The following is a 20284-nucleotide window of genomic DNA, read 5'->3' on the forward strand; positions in this document are numbered from 1 at the left end:
GCACTTTTTTCTCTGATCTTGGTTTCTCGTTTTATTTCATTGAGTTGGTCTTCGACTTCAGATATTCTTTCTTCTGCTTGGTCAATTCGGCTATTGAAACTTGTGTTTGCTTCGCGAAGTTCTCGTATTGTGTTTTTCAGCTCCTTTAATTCATTCATATTCCTCTCTAAGTTATCCATTCTTGTTATCATTTCCTTGAATCTTTTTTCAAATCTTTTTTCAAGGTTCTTAGTTTCTTTGCATTGATTTAATACATGATCTTTTAGCTCACAAAAGTTTCTCATTATCCATCTTCTGAAGTCTAATTCCGTCATTTCGTCACAGTCATTCTCTGTCCAGCTTTGTTCCCTTGCTGGTGAGGAGTTTTGGTCCTTTCTAGGAGGCGAGGTGTTCTGGTTTCGGGTGTTTTTCTCCTTTTTGCGCTGGTTTCTTCCCATCTTTGTGGATTTGTCTGCTCGTCGTTTGCGTAGTTGCTGACTTTTCGATTGGGTCTCTGAGTGGACACCCGGAATGTTGATGATGAAGTATTTCTGTTGCTTGGTTTTCCTTCTACCAGTCTAGCCCCTTTGCTGTACGACTGCTGAGGTCCGCTCCAGACCCTGCTTGTCTGGGGTGCACCTCTAGCAGCTGTGGCACAGCGAGGGATGCTACCAGTTTCTTTTTCTGCTATCTTTGTCCCAGGATGATGCCTGCCTAATGTCAGTCTTTTGGATATAGAGGGGTCAGGGAGCTGCTTGAGGAGACAGTTTGTACTTTATACGGGCTTAATTGCTGAGCTGTGCGCTCTGTTGTTCATTCAGGGCTGTTAGGCTGCTATGTTTGATTCTGCTGCAACAGAGCTCATTAAAAAACCTTTTTTTTTTTTTCTCAAATGCTCTGTGTTGAGGGGTTTGGGCTTTATTTTTGGATGTTCGATGAGGTGTCCTGCCCAGCTAGAAGGCAGACTAGCCACTGTTTGGCTGCCGAGGCTCCGCCCTGCTGTTGTGTGATTCGCCCTGTTCCTGCAGGCTCTGCTGTGGTCTCCGCCATGCCCTGCGGCGGAGTCTCTTCATTGTAGCGTGTTGCCTCAGCAACGGCAGGCTGCGTCAGCAGTGGGCGTGTATCTCAGTAGGGACGGGTTGCCTCGGCAACGGCTGGCTGCGTCAGCAGTGGGCGTGTATCTCAGTTGGGGCGGGTTGCCTCGGCAACGGCTGGCTGCGTCAGCAGTGGGCGTGTATCTCAGTTGAGGCGGGTTGCCTCGGCAATGGCTGGCTGTGTCAGCAGTGGGCGTGTATCTCAGTTGGGGTGGGTTGCCTCGGTAGTGGTGGACGCCCCTCCCCCACAGAACGTCTCGGACCGTCTGCTCGGGATAGTTTGAAATCGCGGTTTTGTTCGTCCCACTGGGTATCCCAAACGATCTGTCCCTGCAATTCCCTGGGCTGGGCTACTGTCCAAGTCTCGTTCAGTCTCAAGTCCAGCCCTCTCAAGTCTCAGGTTGCCGGTTCAACAGGGCACCCGGACAAGCGCGCCCTGTGGGGATTGCCGGGTAGGGCCGGCCACCGCTGCCCCGGCTGCCGGCTTCGCCAGGCAGAACTACTGCCTGGCGTCCCGTGTCTTTTTATACTTGGGAGTTTCCCCGTTCTGTGGGCAACAAAGATCAGTCTGTAAATGCAGCTCTGACTCACCATTTGCGGATTCAACGCGAGCTCCAATCCTGGGTTGTTCTCACAGCGCTATCTTGAGTCCTCTGGGCCGGTGCAATGATTCTTTAAGAAAACTCAGGACCAAATCAAGCAAAGTTTGTAAAAATGTGGCACACAGAAATATTAGTTTTTTAATGGGAAATAAAATTTACCAACTTAAAATAGTATTTATTCACATATGTGAAAATTTGTGCAGTCAAAATCAGTATTTATGAGAAGAGTGATCATTTCTTGATTAAAAATCTAATACCTAAGTGCAATTCTAATACAATAGTGAATGCTGACAGGATTAAATGGTACTGAATATATCTATTGGTATGTGATTGTCACTCAGTAATTACCTAAAGTAAAATTGTAAGCTATGAATGCTTAAATTTGAAACTAGTAAAAAGTATAAAAATTACGGCATTTTCTAATCTTCTAAAGCTTTAGGATCACCTAAAAGAAACTCTTGTGATATAATTTTTTCCAAAGTATGTTTTTGTTACCTTTTTGCTTTTTGTATGATCATACTTTACTTTGTCAGGGAAATTGTTTTATCATTTCTATTAAACCTCAGTGCTATCTTTATTTTAGGTTTACAAAATGTCATTCATTTAGCAAATGTTTACTGACTCTTGCTCTATGGCCAGCCTTGGACTAGGTGTTAGGAATACAAAGACAAACAGGACATGCCATCTCTCCTCGGAGACATGCCATTATGGGCCTTTTTAGGGCAAGCCTTCCCATTACAAATTAACCATTTAAAATGTGCTACTTCCTTAAATTCTTCAAATATACAGAACTAGCTTCTACAGCAGTTTATCCTTAAAAGCTTATGTGATTAACAGAGAAGTATGATTTTACCATCTACCTTCAGAGACAAAAAACAAACAAACAAACAAATAAAAAACTGAAGTGAAAACAAATTCCTACTAAACCCTGTAAACAAAGTGATTGGTTTGACATGGATACTGGCAGTCAGCAAGAGAGAAGTAAAGCATCGTTTCAGATAAATGGCAGAAGTCAAATGCAGGTGGCTCTGCTGATGCTCTACAGATACTAAGCACTCGTGGTGTATGTGTATGTTTCTGTGTGTGTGTGTGTGTGTGTGTGTGTGTGTGTGATGGAGCACATGACTCTTCCTGCAGGAAAGACGCTGCAGGAGTCGACTCGGGTATGAAGGTATAAGTTGAAGCCTTCAAGGCATGATCTGTAATCTAGTTTCTGGAACTCCTACATCTGAGAGATGCAAAAACTAGGGTGCTGAGATGGCCAAACTGCATGGCTCATGCCACTGAGGACCTTGTGGTCTGTGCATCATTATCCTCTGGACAGGTATGGCTGACAGAGGAGCATCTGATTCTTGCATTTGCTATCAGGAGGCTGAGATCTTTGAGGCTGTGTGTGTGTGTGTGTGTGTGTGTGTGTGCGTTTCTCAATACAAATTTAGACCTTTGCTAGGGCGGCTGCCAAGAATGAAAAAGTAAGTTGAGAAAAATCACGTGTTTCAATGCAAGTAGACTGAATATTTCTTTGTCTTAAAGGTGTTGCCACTAATGCCGTTCAATCTTGCTAGAGAAAATTTCTTGTTGTAGGATGTTCAATGTTAAAATGCTCTGTGAGAAAATCCACAATTCGCAGTTAGGTAACCCGTAAGGTTGGTCAGCCAAAGACAAACATCTGCTTGCTTCAAAAGTGTTTTGACAACAAAGTTTAGCCAGACTTTATTATATTCCAATGCTTAGTGGTTGCTACATGTGTAATTTTTGTAACTTCAGACCCAAATGGGCAACACTGTTGGGGGATCATAAAAATCATGGTGAAGAACAGCTGCAGATATTGTACAGTGAGAGATAGGATAATTCTTGATTTAAAAAAATGGTTATGAACCTCAAAATATTATGTTGAGTAAAAGAAGCTGGCACAATGGAGTACATATTACATGGTTTCAATTATATGAAGTTCATGAAAAAGAACATTTATCACTACTGATGGAAATCAAGGAATCAACTGGAAGGGGATATGATGGAACTTTCTGGGATGATGGAAATGTTCTGTATCTTGTTTTGGGTGATAGTTACACTTTCTATCTGTGCATTTTAATGTATGTAATTATACCTCAATTAAAAGTGAATAAAACTGAACACTTTAGATCTGTGCACTTTAATGTATATAAATTATACCTCAATTTAAAGATGGATGAAATTACACACACAAAGATATCTGTTAAGTAGAGTGATTCTCAAATATTGTTTTTTTCTGTATTGATCCTTATGCAAATATGTTGATTACTTCTGTCTTAAATGTGTCTTTCTTTTACCTGTTTTCCAAATAACAATTCGATTAAGTAAGTCTTAAAACCTATATAGCATCACAAGTTTTATAACTGTAATTATTTCTAACTGGTGTTGGTGAACTATATTTTTTATCTAGATCTATCTCCTATGGACTGATCCTTGTTTAGACAAAGTGTAATTTAAAACTCTCTTAGTTTTTTCATTTGTAAGATGGAGATTAAACTTGCCTGAAGCTTGTTGTAGGATTAAATGAGATAATGAATATTATAATCCTGCTAGTCAAAGTATCATAAGTGACATCACTCAGGGGCTAGTTAGAAATGCAGCATCTTAGTCCTCACCCTGGACCCACTGTATTAGTCTAACACTGCTATAAAGAAATACCTGAAGGCCGAAGTGGGTGGATCACTTGAGCTCAGGAGTTTGAGACAAGCCTGGCCAATATGATGAAATCCTGTCTCTACTAAAAATACAAAAATTAGCCAGGTGTGGTGGTGCATGCCTGTGGTCCCAGCTACTCAGGAGGCTGAGGCAGGAGAATTGCTTGAATCTGAGAGGTGGAGGTTGCATTGAGCTGATGTCATGCCACTGCACTTCAGACTGGGAGAGAGGGTGAGACTCTGTCTCAAACCAAAAAAAAAAAAAAAAACAAAAAACAAAAACCTGAGCCTGGGTAATTTATAAAGAAAAGAAAAGAATTTAATTGGCTCGTGCTTCTACAGACAGTACAGGCAGCATGGTTGGGGAGGCCTCAGGAAACTTATAATCATGGTGGAAGGCAAAGGGGAAGCAGACTTTTGTACATGACAGGAGCAGGAGGAAGAGAGAGACGTACTACATACTTTTAAACACCAGATCTCATGGGAATTTACTCACTATCACTAGAATGTCAAGGGGGAAATCTGCCCCATGACCAATTACCTCCCACCAGGCCTCTCCTCCAACATTAGGGATGACAATTCAACATGAGATTTGGGTGAGGACCCAGATCCAAACCATATCACCCACTGAAGGAGAATCAGCATTTTAACAAAATGCCCAGGTAATTGGTATGCATACTAAAGTTTTAGAAGCGTGATCTTAAATGCATTGAAAATTATAAATTGAGATACAAATATTAGAAGTTGTCAATAATACAGTTTCTATGGTGGAAACATGGCTCAGCATTTTGCAAATGTGTTTTCCATGTTGTTACCAGGCTGCTGGCCAGAAACCAATGTGGGTAACATGCCTGTGAAATGTGCTGCCTCAGTTGTTGGTGGAAGGACTTCATGAGTCAGAATGGAAGGCTTTCCTAGGACCAGCCAACAAACTGCATTTCCAGGTAGGTTTTCAGGATGCAATTTCATAGGGAGTAAGAATGGCCTCAGGTCTATGAGGCTATAACATTGAGTAATTTCTGCATTTCCAAAGGTGGTGAGAAATTTCTATCCTGGAACTTAATTTTCTTCCCCTGGAGTCTGTTCCTAGCCAATTGCTGTAAAAGGTGCTGCCATCACCCAGTCACTTGAGCCAACAGCCTCCCAGTCAACCATGGTTCTCTTCTTTTCATGACGCCTCTCCCTATCCTATCCATCAGCAAGTACCCTCGGTCCTACCTCTGAATTCGACCTTCAGTCTCCCTACCTCCGTCCACATCCATCCATTTGCATGACCACCACCACCGTGTCTCATTTGGCCTACTGCCCCCTAGTGGTTTCCCGCCTCCACTGCATGCCTTTTGATCATTCATTCTGTAAATGTCAAAGAAAACAGATCACATCATACTGCTGCTGAAAACTCCTGGACACTACACCTGCACCTGTAGTAACCCACGAGGCCCTGCCTGACGTGGTCTCAGTGTATCTCTGCAGCTGCATCTTGCCCCTCCATACCTCACTCGACCCCAGCCACATTGATCTTCAGGTTTCTAAGCATCCCGCATATTTCTGTTTTGCAAATGCTGCTCTCTTGCCTAGCTCTTTCATCTCCTCTCCTTTAAATGCCCAGCTTGTTTTTGTCCCGCAAGTCTCAGCTCATTCCCCACTTTCTCAGAGGTGTCTTCTGTGAGTGTTCTAGCTAAAGTAGACCCCGCTGTCAATCACCATCTCAGCCCTTTGTTTCTTTCTTTCACAACCCGTTATCACGAGTTGAAATTATTCTGCATATCTGACATTGTTTTTGTTTGACCTTCTTCTGTAGAATAATAGGGATTATACTTGTATTGTTCACCATTGTATTTCCAGGGTGCAGCTTAGTACCTGCCCTATGGTAGATACTTAGCAGATACTGGTTATGACTAACTGACTGATACATGAATGAATGCATGCATGCATGGATGAGTTCACTCCTTCGCATAACTGGATGGCTGGTTAATTATGTCAGGCTGTTTGGAATTTACTTCCTGAAGAAACTGGAAAAAAAGAAGCCCACCTCTTGATTCTACACGCATCACCCTCACACCAGATTGCTGAATGCATTTTAAAAAAAGAAAGAAAAGCAGAATTCATTTTGCAGAGCTTGTTTGCTTTGTATGCCTGGTCCTCCTATGACCTCGTCTTGCTCCTGGAAAGGGTGGTTCCCTTGCAGTGGCTCCATCAATCCCTGGTCCCTAGACCCCCACTGTTGAAACCACAGGAAAGGCAAGCACAACATCACCTTTAATTAGCAAGAGAGGCGTCTGCCTGATACACACAGTGCCTTGGAAACAAGAGACAGAAAAATGTAAGGCAGGATCAGCTTCGTGGAAAGAACTAGAAAATGAAAAAGAATAATTATCCTGTTTTAACATAATGTTGTTAATCTGTATTACCCATTATTATCGAGAGCGTCTTGCCTATTGAATATGCGAGCTGTGGCGCCGCTCTTTGCTCCATCAGTGTAGCTAACGGAAGGGACTGGCTCCTCATCCATCATAATAATTAGTTTGTCATAATTTTCTGCCCTTTTTGGCTCTGCAGTAAAAAGATAGAAGAGGCATTTAAAGTTATTCAGGAATTGTTCCCCAAATTTCCTCCCTGTTCTTTATGGGAACAGATAGCTATATTTCTGCCCTATTTATTTTATGTTTGGTCTGTGATAATGAAGTATATTTCATCTGGCAGTATATAGCTTTAATTTTCATGTTCTACTTGGAAACACCTCGCTGTTTCATTTCATTTCAGTTCTACACTATATAAAGAGAGCTCATGCTTCTTTCTGAACTCACCCATCACCCACCAGAGTTAATTCTAGTTTCAGGACCAACATTACAACTTCATGAGCTGACTGCATAATAACACACAGTGGATCTCCAGTCCATTAGTGTTGACAGAGTGTTTTCCTTGTTTTATCCCTTAATTCTCACAACAGCCCTGGGAGGTAGGCAAGGCAGGGGTTATCCACATGCCCATTTGACAGACTGAGGAGCAGAAAGATGAGTTGACTTGCCCAGGGCCATGCTCCTTCAGCAAAAAGGTGCTGGGACTTGATTCCTGGTTTCCCAATTGTACATTTAGGCCCTTTCTGTAACTCCAGCAACATCCTGCTTCTACTGGAGTTTACTCCTGCTGAAATGCAAACGGGGCAGTTTTCAGTTATTCTTTCATACCTTCATCTTTGTGAGCAGGATGTACATTCCTTTCTGAGGTGGAAAAAGGGAAAAGTGGCTGGTATAAAAACACGGGGTTTATGGCCCAGAGCAGAAGTTCCCAAAGTGTGGTCCCCAGACAAGCAGCATCTGTATTACCAGAAAGTGTGTTAGAGATGAAAAATTTCAGGCTCCCCTCCAGTCCTACGCAGTCCTACTTACTCATCAGAACTTAGTAGGCTTGGTAATCTGTGCTTTAACAAGTCCACCAGGTGATTCTGATGCAAGCTCTAGCTTGAGAAGCACCCACCTGGAAAGAAGATGGGGAAACACAGAGGAGAAGAGAGAAATGACATTGTGTGCCCATCACACAGACTCTGGGGCCAGAATTCTGGGTTCCTATCACAGTCCTACCACCTCACCCTTCCACAGAGTATTTACTGAGCATTAATTATGTGTCAGGCACCATGCCGATGCTTGGAATATAGCAGTGAAAAAAACAAAGATCTCATGGACCTGCTGTCTTACTTTTTCATTGGCTGAGTGATAGAAGAGCAAATTAGTCTGTCCTTTTGTTTTCTGGCCCATAAAGGGGGACTACTAACTGTGTGTAATTGTAGGGTTTTTGTAAGGGTGACACTGAAAATGTCTAGTGTCTGCACACAACAAGAGCTCCACAAGTGCTTGCCCCTTCCTCATTGCACACTCCCAGTCGCTGAGTACTATGGACAAGTTGATGGTGCCATCCCTTGCCACTGTTCGAAATAGTGATCACAAGCCCCAAAGAAATTCCTAGACACATGAGACTGAAACAGACACCACTGAGATGCTTAAAGGAGATAGTCAAATTATCCCATTTTGGAGGGTGCAGAGGCCTCACGCATCCAGGTGATATGTACTTGATTGTGAAATATCCAAATTTTGTCACAATTTCAGTTGTCACTATGACAATATTGGCCCAAGTTCTCTAGGAATAAATATGTTCTTGGCACTGCTTCTGAGTCCTCCAGCCTGACATATATTCAGGGCTCAAAGATGGAGAACTTCTTGGGTGGCTTCAAGCGGCTTCCGTGTATTTAAAGATGTCTCTGATATTAATGTCTGGCTGCTGTAGGAGGGCAGAGACGTGGTGATGATAGGGCCTTTCCCACGTTCACATCAGGTGCTCATTTCTCCAGATACAAAACTGTTTGAACTGTATTCAAAGCCCAGCTAAAATCTTAGCTCATCTATTACATGGTTTCCCATTGGATCAGCTCATGTGAAATTCTTCAGTCAGGGGTTTGGTTCTCCCCTGCCTCCCCCGTGGAGCAAACACAGTTTGCCAGCCACTTGGGAAGCAAGTACTATATCTGTGTTAGTTCATTGAAATCTTTCCCACCCTAGTCTAAGACTGTGGTGGAAGCTGTATTGAGAAGATGGTGTAGGCAGAAGTCAAATGTGGGACTCCTAAACCACCCCAAATATAAATGTTGTATGGTGTGTTTGTTGGGTGTGTTGGTGAGAGAGAGAGAGAACAGACAGTGAGTGGATGTGTGGGGATCAGAGCCAGAAGAAATAAGAAGGGAGGCAGAAGGGGAGAAGAGGAAGGAAGGAAGATGGAAGAAAAAGAGGTAGGATGAATGAGGGAGGGAAGAAGAAGGGGAAGAAGGAAAAAGTAGAAAGGCAAGAAAAGTGGGCTAGTTGGAAAGGAAGGGGCGGAGGAGAAAGGAAGGAAGAGGAGGAAGAGAAGACTTCTGCCTGCAGAGCTGAATCCTAGTTCATACAGCCAATTTGCTGGACAGACCTGCCCTGCCTGCTGTCTGTTGGTGGGACCTAGGGCTAGCTGAGCCCATTATGGCATTGGTGGCTTGACATGACATGCTTCTGTGTGGAGTAAGATGCTGCAGAGGGTGAATCTTGTATGAAAACCCCTTCAACTCAGTGTCCTTGACCACTTCAATAATGTGGCCTGGGATTGAAGATCCTCTCTTGGTCTTGTTCTCTTCACTGCGCCTGTGCCTCTACCATGGGGTTCACTCTACCTAGTGATTCACAAACACATCTGTGTCTTCCTCTAGACTTTGGGCCTTGGATGGTGGGGCCATGTCTTAGTCTTAGAGAAGTCAGATTCAGTTGCTTTACGTTTAGTAGGATCATGATGTTTCTAAAATGTAGTAGAATCTATGACTGAGAATAGTATTCTATTTCCTGTGGAAAAATAGACCCATTGGGGTGCAATTTTTCTAGTATGTACTGCTGATTATAAGGCGCAAATGATTCTTCCTTTTAATCTCTTCTTAATGACAACATTACTGAGCTAAAATTTGTTGGCACTTTTGTTTTGTTTTTTTTCCTCCCCCAGTCCCCTCCCCTGCCCCATCTAACAAGAACATAATGCTCCGGAGAAAGACCTCATATTTTAGATGTAAATTTAAAGAAGTCAGACTCAATTGCTCAGTTAATTAAATTTGCAGTGGTCTCTTTGGAGATATTTACGGACTTGTTTTTACACTTTTACATTTTGCTTTTACTCCAGTTGAGTAGTAGGAAACAGTGTGATAGCCACATTACTGTACAGTTATTTACTATCAGTTATTTACAGACGAAAGTGATAGATTTCCTGATAATCACTTAATAAAATAATTTTTCTGGGATGCAGACTCCCAGACCCTCTTGTTCATATGTTGCATTAAATGTTGCCTTAATCTCACATGATACTCCAGAGAGAACCACAGCTCATCTGAGTCAAATATGCACCATTTGAAATTTGGGGGTTTCCTTTATGGCTTATAGCTAAAAGCCAAATATTTGGACATGTGGTCTACTACCCAAACATCTTAAAAGTAGAAGCCTCAAAATAAGATGATGTCATCAAAATTTCCATTGCCTCAAAACCAAAGGATATATAGATTCCTAGTTCCAGGTCAAGGTTTTGTTCAGTTGTGTAATACCCATGCCAATGTCTGCAATAATGACACTGAACACCGCATAGAATGTATCAGATAAAAAAATTAAAGTATGGGAGTATATGGCCTGGGAGTACAGGCCGTACAGGTGCCAAATGGCAGAGCCTGGTCTCAGGTCTAGTTCTTCTGATTTTTACAATCCTATTTTTATTATACACACACACACACACACACACACACACACACAATGTGAGACGAAAAAGCCCCAAACTGTGGTGGAAGCAATAGATAATTAAAAGCAATGCATAATTCATAGAGTTTTATATTGATAAGTATATAAAATAATATACTTTCATATGTGGCTTCTTTGTAAAGATATTTAATATTATATATGTCACAGAACATCCAGGAAAAAATTAAAAAACAAAGAGAGAACATGCCCTATTAGGTATCAAAACACATTTTAGAGTAGTAACAGTGAGAAAAGTGTGGCATTGACAGATAGTCCAAGACAGAGAGTCTGAAAGTCAATTCAAAAATAAACGAAAATTTTGTGTATGAGAAAGTTGGCACTCAAAGTAAATGGGGAAGAGATGGACTAATTATTCAGCAAATGGAGCTGGGATGTTGACTATTTGAGAGAAAAAACTTCTCTATTTCACATTATATATGAAAATACTAAATAGAAAGTCTAAGTATTGTTTAAAATTTGCATTGAAATTCACAAGGTTTGGGTGACCCATGAGCATTCCTATGAGAAAGACTCAGGTTGGAGCTGTAAAGTAGAAAATACATTTTCCCATACTTGAGAAATAACTATTACTCTTCGACACAACCATATTAATATCCATGCTTCATATCAAAAAGGGTGCTGCGGACTGCACATGAAATGTGGTTATATTAGCACATATTCCACTTGTTTAACTGGTCCCCCATGGTGATCAGAAGCTTGCACTTTGGGCAAGGCTAGGTGGGATTGGGGATGCAAGATCTTGCTGTGGAGTCACCACCCACCCTACCCAAGAGGAGGCTGGGTCACCCTGCTACACCGCAGCTGGGATTTCCTGACTCTTGTTGTTTTGGTTTGCTATTCTGTCTTTTCTCCTAGATTGTGAATTTTGAAAGAATGGGCTGGGCAGGTTGGTTCACACCTGTGATCTCAGTATCCCTGGGAGAGAGTAGGAGGGAGGCCAAGGTGGGAGGATCACCTGAGGTCAGGAGTTTGAGACCAGTCTGGCCAACATGGCGAAACCCCATCTTTAGTAAAAGTACAAAAGTTAGCCAGGCATGGTGGTGGGTGCCTGTAATCCCAGCCACCCTGGAGGCTGAGGCAGGAGAATCCCTTGACCCAGGAGGGGGAGGTGGCAGTGAGCCAAGATCGTGCCACTGCACTCCAGCCTGGGTAACAGAGTGAGACTCTGTCTCAAGAAAAAAAAGAAAAGAATGGAGGGCCTGTCTACTTTGCTCACTGATGCATGGCCTGTCCCTTTCTCAATAGTGCTTTGTGGAATGTACAGATAAGCACATTTTGGACCTCTTGGACAGGGCTAACAAAGGGTTTGTAGGGAAAAAGGTGAAAATGTTTAAGAGGGAGATTGGCAGGCCCATAGGAGCCTTCTGGGCTGCATAAATGTGTGTGCTTGTGGATTCTGAACCAGTCTGGACAAATCAGGAGAAAGCATAATGTGGGATTTAAAGTGAATAGGGAACAGATGAGCCTGGAGTGTGCCATTCTAGGTCAGGAGGGTGACCTAGATGTGAGTGGACATTGACATAACACAACATCCACCCTTTCAGAATCCTTACAGCATGCCAGGCAGTGTGCTCAGCACTTAATGTACATTCTTCCTTCTACTTGCTACCATGATCTCAAGGGATGGATGCTATTACCATGTCTTTTCAAATGAGGAAACTGGGGCTCGGGGAGAGGTTAAGTAACTTTCCCATGGTCGCTCAGCTAGTAAGTGATAGAGTTGGAAGTCAAAAATCAAAGCCATTCAAACTGACTCCTAACTGCCATGCAACAGACTGGACTGAGTTCAGCAAAAGGGGTGCTGTGTGATGATAAGAAACTCTTGCATTCCCAGCTCAATATGCTTCCTCTTCAGCCCTTTCCCACCCACATCATTAGGACAGCTGCCATGGACAACCGAAAAACAGCAACCTTAACAAACAAAGCTCAGCCCTTGGAGACTGCCGTGCTCCCAATGGTGAAAAGTGACTTCTCCTGACCTTGGCCCTTGGCCCTCCCTGGTGGTGGGTGCTTGCAGGTGGCAAAGGGATGCTTGCAAGAAAGAGGTGCTCTCTGGAGCTCCCTATCAGGCTGCCTTCTCTCACACGCACACACTTCATAAGCGAGCTCAAATATGGCAAGCGCTGGGCACAGTGGCTCACGCCTGTAATCCCAGCACTTTGGGAGGCTGAGAGGGGTGGATTGCCTGAGGTTAGGAGTTCAAGACCAGCCTGGGCAACATAGTGAAACCCCATTTCTACTAAGAATAAAAAAAATTAGCTGGGCATGATGGTGGATGCCTGTAATCCCAGCTACTTGGGAGGCTGAGGCAGGATAATCACTTGAACCCAGGAGGTGGAGGTTGCAGTGAGCCCAGATGGTGCCATTGCACTCCAGCCTGGGTGACAACGGTGAAACTCAGTCTCAAAAAAAACAAAAAACAAACCAACAAACAAAAGCAGCAAGCTCCTAACACCCACCAAGAGGTCACCTTGTCCTCATGGAATGCTTAAGTTGCCCTGCAGCCACCAGCATGGCTTTTGGCACAAGGCCAAACTTTAGACTTACAGCTACAAATTAGTAGTGGCTGTTAACCAACTAGATCACTGAAATTGGTAATCTACAATTTTAATTTGCAGTGACTGATTGCCTCATTCTAAAGGAAGTTAGTGCTATTAACCTGTGCAATGACTTGGCTTTTGCTAAATAGATCTGTGTTTCCTAAATGATTTATAGGCACTGGCCCAAATATTCCATGGTCTTCTTTTCTGTGTTAGAAAAATGTGAAAAGTTTATTTAAAAAATACCCAAACTGATGAAAGTGGAACAATTTCTCTTATTTAAACTTGTTCATTTTCACCGTTACTTATGATGAACGAGCAAAAGGCAAAAAGCGAAACAAAATGAAACAAAAACTTTTCCTTAAATGTTACTATTTGATCAATGATTCAAACATAAAAGGTTCAAGTTCCTAATTGGAGAAACTTGTAGAAAATCACCCTGAAGATACCTGAAGAATGAAAATAAAGTACTTAAATTAGCTTCATGTGGCCTGTGGATCTTTCAAGGATCTTAATCCTTGAAAATCAAAATTAACTAGGCTAATTTTAAGAAAGAATAGCGGTGATGCAGGTGTTTCAGACTCACACAAACGATTTTATATAGAAATACAGTTTACATGTGATCACTAAATTCCAAGAAATGACCACTCTTGAAGGAAAATAAAATTGATACAATAGATGCATTTGGTTATGTTACCTACACTCAGATGAAATATCATTGACCTACTAAATAAATAAAAATAATAGTGATGTAAAGTTCACCCCAAAGTATTTTGGCACAGTTCCATCTCTCACATAATCAGGTATTTCAGTTCTCTCAACATAAAGCTGGTTGCCTCTCCATGGCCTCTTTTCAGAGGACATGTACTTTAGCAAGGGAATTTGAGGACAGAAGGTATAGAGTCCCTCCCTTGCTCAAGAACCAGTATCACTTAGGGAGGGAGGAAGAAGCTTTTTCTTGAGAAGGTTTGGAGATCCTGGCATAGATAGTGAAACAAGGGGCTGGGAAAGGAGAACCCCAGCCTCAGGAACCTCCTCGTGTCAGTCCTGATAGTCCCTTGAGGATCTAGAAATGGATTCCTTTAAGCTCTTCCTATTCTCCACGTCTTGGGAAATTCCTGTGTACCCCACCTGGGGGTGGCCTGTTCTGGTTTGCAGTTACACTTATTGAGGCATGAGGTTTTGTGAAGACTGTCTCTTATAAGATCTCACAGGGAGTAATTCATGGATAAGGGAAGGCTGAGTATATCTGTCAATGTAGCTTAGCCCAATTAATAACTTTTGTCTGTCTATGGAGTCAGATAACTCTTTGGCCAAATCCTGGCTCATGGTAGTATGTGTGTATGAGTAAAATTACTCAACCTCTCTGAATCTCAATCCCTTCATCTCTTGAAGAAGGAAGATATCAAGACCATCCACATGGCACTAGTGTGAGGGTCAAACAAGATTGTGCGCGCATGTTTGCAAAGTTTCAAGCAGTCAGCTGGTAGCTTATGAATTGCCATGGTGATGCAGGACTCCACTCAAGTTAGTGGCAAATGGTCAACACATGTTACCCACATCAGAAAAACTTGCAAATTGGAGATTTAAAATTTGTCTTGCCTCTTTCAGAGTATCAGCAGTAGGGGCAAGTGCGTGGACCCAGTTTATAGTTGTCCCATGTTGTGGAGCAGATCACCCTGCTCACACAGCTAGTCTGGCTTGAAGGTGTCAGGGTGTAGGGGAAATAAAAACTAACAGCTCACCCTTTTCTAGCCTAGTAAATTGTAGGAAGAGAAAGGAGTGGGCGAGGAGGGAGAACAACAGGAAGAGATGTGGTCTGGCTTTCTTCAATGCTTGGCTTTGGGGAAGGATAGAGGCAGTTATACCACATACATGAGGGTTTATTGGAGGGAGGGAGGCTTATTTCCTCATCCGTTTAAGAACTTGGACAAGCATCTCATCTTGGACTGCCTCAGCATTCACCTGGGGTACATTGTACAGGTGGTTCAGAGAAGAACCTTGCAAGCTGTAGCCTCCCCAGCCCCAGTGGGGCTCTCTGTCACATGGTATGGAAGGAAGACACTGCAGAGGTTTAGATCTGTAGCCAGAAGGAGCGAGGATAGGTAGAGACAGCCGGGGAGCAGCCATGAGCTTGGTCCAAGTCCAGACAGAGCCAGGCTCCAGCTGTGACCGCCAGCATGGCCACAGTGATCAGGGGACCAGGAGCTTGTCCCTGGAGACCAGAGAACTCCCACACCCAAAACCCTGAGCTCTCCATCTGCCTGGACTCACCCACTTTGTCACTAAGACACCTGGCTTCCTGTTAGGGGATGAATACAGGGAGGGGAGCCTCTGAGAGTCTATACATCTTTATGAAGAGAGACCAAACTAAAGAAGGTATTTAATTTTTAGATTAGATTCAGTTTTAAGTAGGATTATGTATTTAATTTTCTCTCCTCATTTCTCCTGCTTCTGCTATATTTCTACTAATGGTGAATGGGGGTGAGAAAGTCAGATTAATTTTAGTCAAAACTGTGTACAAATACAGCTGACAGCTGACCTTTTGTATCTCTGAGTTCTACATCTGTAGCTTCAAGCAATCACAGATTGAAAATATTCAGGAAAAAATGGAAGATTGCATCTGTATTGAACAAGTGCAGACTTTTTATCCTTGTTGTTATTTCCTAAGAAATGCAGTTATCACAACTATTTACATAGCACTTACATTGTGTTAGGGATTATAAGCAATCTAGAGATGATTTTAAGTATGCAGGAGGATGTGTGTAGGTTACATGCAAATACTATGCCATTTTATATCAGGGACTTGAGCATTCATGGATTTTGGTACCCATGATATCAGGGGCCTTGGAACCAATCCCCATGGATACTGAAGGACAACTGTGTAACTGTGTGTGTGTGTGTGTGTGTGTGTGTGTGCGCGCGCGCGCGCGCTTAAAGTCAATTATTGAAAGCAGACTGGCTACTTCCTTACTTCCATATAGGTGATCTGATCCATTGCCCACTCAGGAGTCCCAGGGCAAGAAGGAAACTATTTTTCAGAGATGCGCGTTATTACCCTGTTTGTGTTTTGAGCATCGCATTAAAGAAAATGTTGAAAGCGGTGTTGGGTCTGGAAGCGCCTCGATCTGCAGGAGGATTTGTAAGTTTTCTCTCCAGGTCAGCACTTGCTCAGAACTGGTACTGAGGGAAGAGCAGGAGGCAATTAGATAGCTGGGTGAGGAAGGCAAGGGTGAGAACTCGGAGTCACTTGGAGCGATAGAAGGAAGGGTGGTTCTTTCCCTCCATACCAAAAGATCAGAGCTACCCTTTGAAACCCTGACTGTGGTCTGGCTAGGTGGCAAATACTCCCTCCTGCATGCCAGAAAGAAAACAAATGCTGAGCCTTTGGAACACCATCTGCTGAGCATCTCTTGGTACATGCTGGCTGCCTGATTTTGAGGGATTCAGAAGTTATTTATGTTTCAAGCTTGAACAACAATCTCTAAACACTGTCTTCCCTACCAGGATACCATTTCCCCTCTTCCATGAGAGGTCTATGAGCTCTCTGATCACTCCAGTGGGAAGAAGCTGTCAAGTCAGTTTATCTGGAGCTTCTACTTTGGGGAGGAAAAAACTATTTTTTAACAAAAGTGGACAGAGTTGTGAAGTGTATCTAATAAGGCTGGCTTTGGCACCTGGAAACAGAGCATTCATCCTAAATATCTTCTAGCAGGTAGGCAGGTATCCGAGTTACAATGTATAGTGCTGGCTAAGTCTGGAGCGAAAGCCAAGCACACCCAGTGTCTCCACCTGTCAGAGCAGTCAAGAAGGAGCAGCAAGCACCATCGGGATTTCATCCCAGGAGAACGTTTATTCTGCGCATGTTCGTTTGTTTGTATCAGTCTTATTGTGACTTTTTATTTAGTTTTTCCTTTTGTTGAATAACCAATTTTTTTTAAAAAAGAATGTATTTATTTTTAATTAACAAGTGAAAATTGCATATGTCACAGTGTTCAACATAATGATTTGATATATATGTGCATTGTGTAATGGCTAAATCAAGCTATTTAACATATACATTACCTTACATACTTATTTTTGTTTTTGTTGTGACATGGATGCTTAAAATCTACTTTCTTAGCACTTTTCAAATGTACAATTATATGGTTATTAACGCTTGTCACCATAATGTACACTAGATCTCTTGAATTTATTCTATTAAAATGTTGTATCTTTTGACTGCCATCTCCCTAATCCCCTCACCTCCTAGCCTATTACGACCACCATTTTACTCTCTGTTTCAATGATTTTGACTTATTTTACACTTCGCATATAAATGAGATCATGTGATATTTGATTTTCTGTGCAAAGGAACAGGTTTGTGGATAACATTTTCCTCTGTTGTTTTTCTTTTCGTGTACTGTCCATATTTTCATGTTTTCTGTAATGAGTATATATTACTTTACATCTCAGAAAAAGGTCTTTAACAAATAGGAATGAAAACTTCACTCATATCAGGTACTGACCTCCCATGCCCTTGGATTATGATGAGGGTTGGGGAGAGGTGAGAGAATGATGATAATAACGATGACCCAGGCCTTATTTTAAGGCTTTCTCCCTGCCTCACTGCCCGCCCCACCACACACCACCAATTAATGAAGAGATCTACAAACTGCTCTGTTTCAAAAACTATCGTGAGTTTAGATACTATTTGGGAATTATTATTGAATTTTCCTGGGGGTAATAATATGTTGAGGATATATAGGAGAAACTCTGTATTTGTAGAAAATACAGGTGGCGATGTTGAAGGATGAAGTATCATAATGTCTGCTGCTTATTTTAAAATGGTCAGATAAAAAGACAAATACGAAGCGAATATGACGAAATGTTCACAGTTGTTGAGTGATTGTTATATGTGTATTCCTGGCACCCTTCTTTTAACTTTTCTATTCATTTCAAAATTTATGTGATAGAAAATTAGAAACCAAAGCAGTCACTGCTATCAGTCTCCCCTTACTTTCAGCATTTCTTTTTTTAAAATTTTGTCTTGCTTCTTTCTTACCTTGTCCTCACCTGCCTGAACCAGCATTGAGGCATGGCTGGTGGGGAAGCATGTTCATGGTGGGGACGAGAAAAGACATCATTCTGAAAACTCATCAATGCCATCCTTCCTGCCATTTGACACCCAGCACACCTGTCTTCTGACACCTGTGTGTGCGCACAAGACTATTTATTGCACTGTTGTTAATAATACGTTTAAATTGGAAGTAGCCTTCATTTCCATCATAAGGAGCGTGGTTAAATAGTTGAAAGCACATCTATATATCAAAGTACCATGCAAGCTAAGGCAAGTTTGTATGTGTTTTTTTATTTTATTATTTAAGTAGTTCAGAAAATAGCAAAAGGGAAAGCAAAAACAAATCACTTAATTTCCCACCCTTAGAAACAACTGACCAGACACAGATTGGCATCCTAGTACTAATGTGGGTACTTTATATGGATGTCCCAAAAGAGAATATCTACATGGCTACTGAACATATAAAAAGATACTCAATATAATTGGTAATCCGGGAAATGAAAATGGAAGCTTAATGAGGTATATCTATACACCACCCACACTGGCTGAAATAAAAGAGTCTCATGCTGTAAGGTGTGAGGGAGGATGTGGAACAACTGGAATGCATACACACTGTAATTGGGAGTGTAAATTAGTATAGCCACCTTGGAAAAGCAATTGGGCATTGTATAATAAAGTTAGAGATACACATACTCTATGAATATATCCTGCAATTATTCCCAATTGAAATTCATGCATATATACAGCAGGGTACATATGAGAATATTTATAAGCACATATTTGTAATAAAACTCACAATAGTTTAAATACCCATCAACAATAGGCTCTATAAATAAATTATTATGTAGTTTTACAGTAGAATATTATACTGAAAGAAAATGAACAAATTATAGCATAAGAAACAATCTGTATTATTCTTAACAAACATAATGTTAAGCAAAATGAGCAAGTAAAATAAGAATTCATATAATCTGATTCATTTTATATAAGATCCAAAAAGCAGGCAAAATTAGATGATATTGTTTAGGTTTGCTTGCATAGAAGGTTAAATCATAAGCAAAATCAAGGAAATAATGACCTTGAAAATCAGCCTGGTAGTTAACTCCGTAGAGATTGTATTTGCTGCAGCTACATGGGGCCTCTGGGATGCTGGCAATATGCTACCTCTTCTCCTGGGCAGTGGTAATATAGTAGTTCACTTTGTTGCTAAATATATACATATTACATACATTCTCTCTCTCTCTCTCTCTCTCTCTCTCTCTCTCTCTCTCTCTCTCTCTCTCTCTCTCTCCCTCTTTATATGCACACACACATGTATAACTTCTCTATACTCCTCTGTGATTATTATGATAAAAAAGTTAGAATTGACACGTAGATGTAATTCTATTTTATTCTATCATTCCTAGGTCATTTTTTTCCTCTTATATAATTATATAGATGTTAATATCTTTTCCCGTTCTTATACATATACCATAATATCTTTTCCTGTCATCCATATACCTTCTTCTTGAGGTGTCTTCCTTAAAGTGTTAAAATATTTTATTCTTTTTTTCAATATTTATTTACTATTAAGTTGTAAAGGTAGATATTTTATATGTTCAGAATATCAGTTCCTTGTCAAATGTATATATATTGCAAGTATTTTCTCCCAGTCTGTACCTTACTTTCTCAATTTTAAAATCTTGACTTTAGAAGAGCAGAAGTTTTTAATTTGATAAAATATAATTTACTGGCTGGGCGCAGTGGCTCACGCCTGTAATCCCAGCACTTTGGGAGGCTGAGGCGGGTGGATCACGAGGTCAAGAGATCAAGACCATTCTGATCAACATGGTAAAACCCCGTCTCTACTAAAAATACAAAAAATTAGCTGGGCACGGTGGTGCACGCCTGTAATCCCAGTTACTCAGGAGGCTGAGGCAGGAGAATTGCCTGAACCCAGGAGGTGAGGGTTGCGGTGAGCCGAGATCTCACCATTGCACTCCAGCCTGGGTAACAAGAGCGAAACTTCGTCTCAAAAAAAAAAATATATATATATC

This window comes from Callithrix jacchus, chromosome 15 (genome assembly GCF_049354715.1).
Source record: "Callithrix jacchus isolate 240 chromosome 15, calJac240_pri, whole genome shotgun sequence".
Classification (NCBI taxonomy): Eukaryota; Metazoa; Chordata; class Mammalia; order Primates; family Cebidae; genus Callithrix; species Callithrix jacchus.